The 7417-nt window shown below is 36.0% G+C and overlaps 1 long non-coding RNA gene across 1 annotated transcript; it reads left to right on the top strand.

Annotated features, from left to right (window-relative positions):
• Positions 1 to 4752: 4752 nt before the first annotated feature.
• On the top strand, positions 4753 to 6114 carry LOC145991905 (uncharacterized). Its single transcript, XR_014442105.1, has 3 exons — positions 4753 to 4779; positions 4928 to 4976; positions 5893 to 6114. It is a non-coding gene; the product is annotated as an uncharacterized LOC145991905 (long non-coding RNA).
• Positions 6115 to 7417: the final 1303 nt, after the last annotated feature.

The raw sequence follows: 7417 nt of genomic DNA, 5'->3' as shown, positions 1-7417 counted from the left end.
TTGGTCTTCCTACAGGTCTCTTACCATCAGGTTTCCCAACAAGAATCCTGTAAACTCCTCTTTCCTCTCCCACTCGTGCCACATGGCCTGCCCAGCTAAGTCTTCTTGATTTAATTATTCTAATAATATCTGGACATGAATACAAATTATGTAGTTCTAAATTATGTAACCTTCTCCACTCACTTGTCTCCTCATCCCTTTTAGGTCCAAAGATTTTCCTAAGGATCTTATTTTCAAATACTCTCAATTTATGTTCCTCTTTCAATGTAAGGGACCAAGTTTCACATCCATATAATACTACAGGCAAAATTACTCTTTTGTATATTTTAACTTTTAGTTTCTTAGATATTAAACGAGAAGACAAAAGTTTATGAAGAGAGAAGTAACATGCATTTCCTCAATTAAGCCTACTTTTTATTTCCTCTTTAATATAATTTTCATTTGTTAATATTACCCCTAAGTATTCGAATTTGGAAACGGGTTCAAACGAGTTGTTATCAATAATTAGATTTTGATTATTACCTAACACTTGGTTTCGGCCTGTAAGCATATATTTAGTTTTCTCTTTGTTCACTTCCAAACCTATCTCTTTAGCAGTTTTGAAAAATATTTTAGCATTATTCTTAATTGTATTCACATCATCCCCCAGTAAGTCTACATCATCTGCATATGCTAACAACTGAGTCACACCATTTAATTTTAGTCCTTCTTTACTTTCTTTTACCTTCCTAACAGCATATTCTAAGGCAAAATTAAAGAGCAATGGAGATAATGCATCTCCTTGTTTTAACCCATCATGAATTGTAAATTTGTCAGACATATTAATACCCACACGAACTTTACTTTCTGTTTCACTGGTGCATATTTTTATCATACTAACAAGCTTCTTAGGTATTCCAAACTCTACTAATATATTATATAATTTATCTCTTTTGACCGAATCATGCTTTTTTGAAATCAATGAATAGCTGATGGACATTTTGATTATATTCCCACTTTTTTCAAGTGTCTGTCTGATGTGAAAAACTTGATCTGTAGTTGATCTGTTACGTTTAAATCCACATTGATAATCACCTATAATTTCATTAGCATATGGGGTTAGTCTTGTTAAAAGAATGTTAGATAATATTTTATATGTTGTTGAGAGTAGAGAAATTCTACGGTAATTATTGCAGTTCATTTTATCACCTTTTTTAAACACAGGAACAATTATGGATTCTTTCCACTGTTGAGGGATTTCTTCTTTATTCCATATTAAACTAATTAATTTATGAATTTGACATATTAACGAATTTCCACCAAATTTAATTAACTCAGCTGGTTTTAAATCAATGCCAGGTGCTTTGTTATTCTTTAGCCTTTTAATTGCATCCTTAACTTCAGTCAAGTTAGGTTCTGGAACTAAAGGTTCTGCTGTGTGGACTTCATTTACTTCTGATTTATCTCCTACATGGACATTTAAAAGGTCATTAAAGTAGTTCTTCCATCTATTTAGAATATTGCTTTGGTCAGCTAGAAAATCACCGTCTTTATCTTTTATCAAGTTTACTTTAGGTTGCCACCCCTTTCTAAACTCATTTACACCTTTATATAAATCTCTGATATTTTTATTTTTACTGTTTGTTTCAATTTAGTTAATTTTGCTTTTCAAGTAATTTCTTTTTTCACTTCTAAACGTGCGGTTAACTTCTCGCTTTATTCTATTATAATTGTTTAGATTTGTATCATCAGAGTTATTTAACCACCTAAGTCTAGCCTGATTTCTTATTTCTATTTTTTTTATTTTCCCTAAAAAAACATTGCTTAATTTTGAATTTATGGTGTTCATGCAACGGCCCCCCCTTGCCCCCCCTTTCGGACGCCCATGTGGATATCGACAACAGTGTAGGTGATGTGAGCATCTCTACACTTCCGCCGCATTTTCCTTCAAAATGGCCTCCTTCCCTCCAAGCACCCATTGAGGAGAAGCTGGATGAGTTACAGAGTCACAAATTTCCAGACCACTTCCACGGAAATCGAACCGGGGTCTCTCGCAAAACAGTCAGTTTCATTACAGACTGTTTTCTTTTTGCGCTATTGAGCTGAAACCTTGTTGATGATATCGAGCCAGTTACTAACTGGATCATCGCAGTTCAGTGTCTCCATACAGTACGTTTTCAAAACTCGACCCTGACCTGTACATGGGGAGATCGCTCTTTCGTTTCGTGAATGAGATTCGATTTCTCGGCCTCATTTTCGATAAGAAATGAACCTGGCAAACTAACCTTCGCCAACTAAAGTTCTCTTGTCTAAGGGTTCTCAACCCTCTACTCGATTCAAGTAATATATCTTGGGATGTTGATGAAAGGGTGCTATTCCGCCTGCACTGTTTACTTATCAGGTCAAAGCTCGACTATGAATGTGTTGCCTATTCGTCCGCCCTTCCATCTCGACTTCATATTCTCGACCCCGTTCATCATTCTGATAGTCGTTTATGTTCCGGAGCATTTCGTACCACTTCAGTCGTGAGCTTGTATATGGTGGCATCGGAGCCGTCGCTGCTTTTACGAAGGCAATGACTTATTCTTAATTACCACCTTCATCTTCGTTCTATGCCTTCATATCCGTCATACCACACCGTCTCAGATGAGAGAAGGCTGGCTGGTTATGTACCGGCTACAAGGACATCTTAGTTCCACCATACGGATTTTGGATGGATAATGTGCCTTGATGACTTATCCCTTACTCTTGACCCTTGCATTTGGCGATATTTGCAATTGCAAAATCTCTAATTTGAAATGATGCCAGTGTCCATGTGCATTGTACGCCGTTTTGTAAATGCAAAAAGTCTTGCAGCAGTAACAAAGACATAAAGCAACTTATTAAGCCCTGTGACAGGTTAAGTTTGCAGCAACTTTTCGCATATAATAGACCCAAACGTGCACACAGAATGTAGTCCTGCTGCAATATTACAGATTTTCTCACTGTCTGTGATATGAACACCTCGGCAGTTGAGGCAAGACTTGCATGGGAGATGCTGAGCGCAATTCTCGCGTGGTTTAATACATAAAATCTGCTGCAAACTTAACCTGTCGCGGGTCTTAGTTGCATTCTGGGTGTGCACATTATTTCTTTTTCCCCTTCTTTCACAATATTTCCCGTACATACATTGTCTTTATTCATATCTGCCAGGTGTCCTGGATTCGAATCCCGGCCTCTATAAGGGTGTTCCTTTTGAGTGTTCTTTCGTCAATTTCATCACATCATCCCTCATCCTCATCATCGCGAATAGCCAAAAGTGGAAAAAAGGGATAATAGTTATATAAATCAAACTTTAAAAAATCAAAATCAAATTCATATCTGTTGGACGTGTTTTTTTTCTGTTTCTTCAGTAATATCAGTAAAACGTCTGATTAGAATTGAAATGGCTTTAGCTTGCTTACAATTTTATAAGGAATCGAAATAATGTGTTATTTTTGGCCTAGCTAAACTGAAAAGTACGCAGAAGTAAGGAAATTCAGAATTGATGACAGAGAGATGTCTACCCAAGAATTTTTCCTTTATTTAGGCATGCCCTAACGAGATCAAAAGAGAAAACTCCTCCACCTCAAAATTTCTGCGGGACTCATGGCCAGGGACTGGATTATCTTGAAATTTGGTAGGCAGACAGGAATGCGTTAACAGGGAATAAGCTTCACGCTTTCAAGCCGACCAGTGGTGCATGACGTTCCTCGTACTTCCTGTCCCGAATAAGTCATTTTAATTCGTCTTCGAATTGGACAAAGCCGTCTCAGCCACGGTGATTTGCTGCAAGGGCTGAACCCTCCTCTGTGACGTTACGTAATGTCGTTTTAAATGTTCGGCACGTTCTTCTCGAATGTGCCGATTTTAATTTCCTCACGAAAATTTTTAACCTTCCCAGCGATTTATCATCCATGTTGGGAGATGATGTGAGTATAAACTAATGTTATTAGTTTTCTGAGAAGAGCGCGCCTTTTACATTATTTCTGAGGAATTTATTAGTGTGTTCATGCCATTTTAATATGTTGTGTATGTTCTGTGCAGGCTCCTTTACAAAATGCACTTTTGGTTTATCTCAAGGGTGTTTTTACACACCCTTCTTAACTCTCAGATAATGTTTATTAGATAAGGGGTGTATACATTGAAGGGTGAAAAATTGCAATATGTGCCCATGCATCCCAAATAAATTTTAATCCAATCAATTAATTCAATTAAACCTGAAATAAAAGATATAGCTAATTTCACGTTCATTCAAAACATGAGAAATAATGTACACATGAGTAGACATTTTCTAATGATTTTTCCGGCTCAGTTACCCTCGGGCAGCCATGTAAACAACGAAACAATCTAAAATCGTGCACCAGAACACATGAAGTAAACGTATTTAACTAGACGGAACCGTTTAGCTTGAGAGCACAAGGCGTAACTTGAACATCTTGGTAATTAATAACAACAGGTTATGTTATAATGTTGAGAATATCTACTTATTGTTGCAAATCAAATCGTTGTCTGGAAGTGACAGTTCAAGAACCAACGGATGTATGACAATGACTTCCTATATTGAAACGCAATTGTAACATTTGACGAAACAGAACGATGAAATTCCTAGGAGAGGAATTCACGCAAAGGAAGTTATAAAAGAGGAAGTTTTTTTTTTCGTAAGAAGCGTAGAGAGTTAAATATTTGCAATGCTGCTTCCTTCTCATGCAGATATAAAGTGGGAAGGCAGGGACGTCGTAACATTAGGTCTATCCAGCTTCAAAACTAAACATCAACATGGTAAGTTAGTTTCAGAAATGTGTAACATAGCCGTGCCTGCACTTCGGTTAAGAATTTTCATATTAATATTTCATACTCAAACCATAGTCCACACATACAACATACCTTAAATTAGGACCAAGCTGATGTGGATTTTCGTTTTTTCCAGCTGAAGTTCTTCGTTGCCACTTTGATCGTCCTAATTGGCAGTGCTTGTGGTGAGTATAATGTTTGTCTTATACTTTTGTAGGCTATAGTTAATTACACTCAAGTTATATGTATTGAAGAAAACAAAATTGTTGAATCAAATATTTTAGTATTTTTATACGGGACAATTCTGGGGTGATAGCCAAGGACTGGAAGTACGTATTTAACATTCATAGATACATACAGATACACACAAAGTTTTGTTGCCGACTTCTGTGGCAGAGTGATTAGCACAGAGCCCTGCCATGCCAGGGATCCCGGGTTCGAATCCCAGCCTGGGAATGGGTGTTTTTTGTGAGTGTCCCTTCATCATATCATATCATCACTAATACTCATGGCCGCAAATAGCCAAATGTGGCAGAAAAGTGACGCTAAATTATAAAAATCAAATGAAACATAGGTTTTTTGAAGTAGAAATGTATATGGTATGTATTATCAAAGTATCGTGTCACACGTTTTATTAGTTACTACTTAACTTAATATGAAGCTAATAACTCTAGATAATCCACGTGAGTGTGATGAGCATATCAATAGAAATAGTTTCTATGGTTGTTCCATGATCCTGGTGAACAAGGAAGTACGCTTCATTGAGATACACATACAAGTATGTTTAATAAAAATATATTTAGTATTCTGTCAAATTAACTTTGCATATTGGATTTATTTGTACAATGGGATGCACTATAATATTGCTCGGCAAATTGTCCATAACTATTTTCATGAATTTTCCCCTTGTATCCTACGTGGTTTTAAGGAATAGATTTTAACTTGTGTTGATGCAGAGGAAGTATGCAACCTGTCTGGTGTATTGTCTCTTTATTTTAACTTCTCCTTTGCGTTAAACAAATAGTATAAACGTGGTCGTAATACTTTTGTATCCCACCCTGCATTTCATCTAGTTGACGTAGTAAATTGTTTTTTCTTCAGCTGTTCCACCAATCACTGGAAAGAGCCATCAAGAAAAAAACAAAATTTGAGTGAAAGCATTCCCTGTTCTCGGAGTCCATGGGCAAGGATATGGGGGCTACGGACTTGGGGTTTACAGAGGTTACGGACTCAGTGGTTATGGAGGCTATGGATAAGGTGGTTATGGTGGCTACGGACTTGCTGGCTATGGGCTTGGAGGCTATGGACTAGGTTATGGTGGATATGGACTGTATGGACGAGGTGCATATGGAGGCTATGGACTTGGTGGAGATGGATTGGGCGGACTTGAATATCATGGTTAAGTGTAAAAACAATGATTGAAAAATGATTAAATGTACCAATATTTTGAGAAATAAATTATTGACAGAAATACAGTGTTCTTTACATGGGTGAGATACTATTCACTGAACTCTAAGATTTTTTACTAATTTTAACCCTTATGTAGAAGTAACAATTAGAAATCGATTTGTGAATAATGAAAAGACCTGGTAGAGCCGAAAATATCACTGGTAATTACTTCTTTGTCATTTCAAAAACCTAACAAAGACAAGTTTCCAATGGCTTATACGAAAATATCTGACGTTCTTTCTTTGTGGAATATTATTTTTAAAGAAGTGTTCCATTATTTGACATCGAAAGTGCGTTGGATAACGGAAAGCATCATCCTATATGCCATAGAACTAACTTCTGTACTGCATGTATTGCAATTTTTTTACATATTTCTTTTACGAAAGTTTGAGAACAAAGTAGGAGAAATTAATTCACAATTCACATCATTGTCAATACTTCGACTATGTTTACGTTTGTAAATCATTTTGAAAATATTTTCTTTGGTATCAGACAAATTACTTACATATATTCGATTTGTTTCAATTTTAAGCGATAATACAATTTTAAACATTTAATTGATTAAATATTTTAAAACTTTACTAAAAAGTATTGATTTATATTAAAGTATTCCTTACTCTAAAATGTTAGCCAGGTCATCTCTTCCCAGAAAGTAAAATTGTACGATTGTTTGATTTTCGTTTGAACGATTGTCAACACTTCCTATTCTACAGCACCACAAAAATATTTTAAGGCAAATTGAACATAAGACTTCTCTGGATGTTAGTGACATTGGTTCTTTAGCATGCAATGGTATTTGAACGCTATCAATTGCCTACTGCTTCTACTTTTACCTATGATAATAACTAGGGAAACATTTTAAGGTGCACAATTATGGTCGGGAAAGGGAAACAAAGGTCCTGAAAATGTTTTCAGAAAGGTGAGAAAAAAGGTGCTGATAAAATGCGTTTATTCAATGCTCTCTTTTTCTGTAGGCTATATAATGCCCGCGGACGGGTGGTTCTGCCGAATAGGTTTTGTTGAAGATAGTGTTTTCTCTCGTGGGTTTTTCTACATTATCTTTGGAACTATTGGGACTGCAATGATTATATTAAACAAATTTGTAGCTCTCGTTCTTCTCTACAAAAGGAGACTAAGATTTTATGTAGTGAAAATAATTTATTTTTCTGTCCAATAT

Source organism: Lepisma saccharinum, chromosome 1 (assembly GCF_977018435.1).
Source record: "Lepisma saccharinum chromosome 1, izLepSacc3.1, whole genome shotgun sequence".
NCBI lineage: Eukaryota > Metazoa > Arthropoda > Insecta > Zygentoma > Lepismatidae > Lepisma > Lepisma saccharinum.
This window is presented reverse-complemented; position numbering and strand designations above follow the sequence as displayed.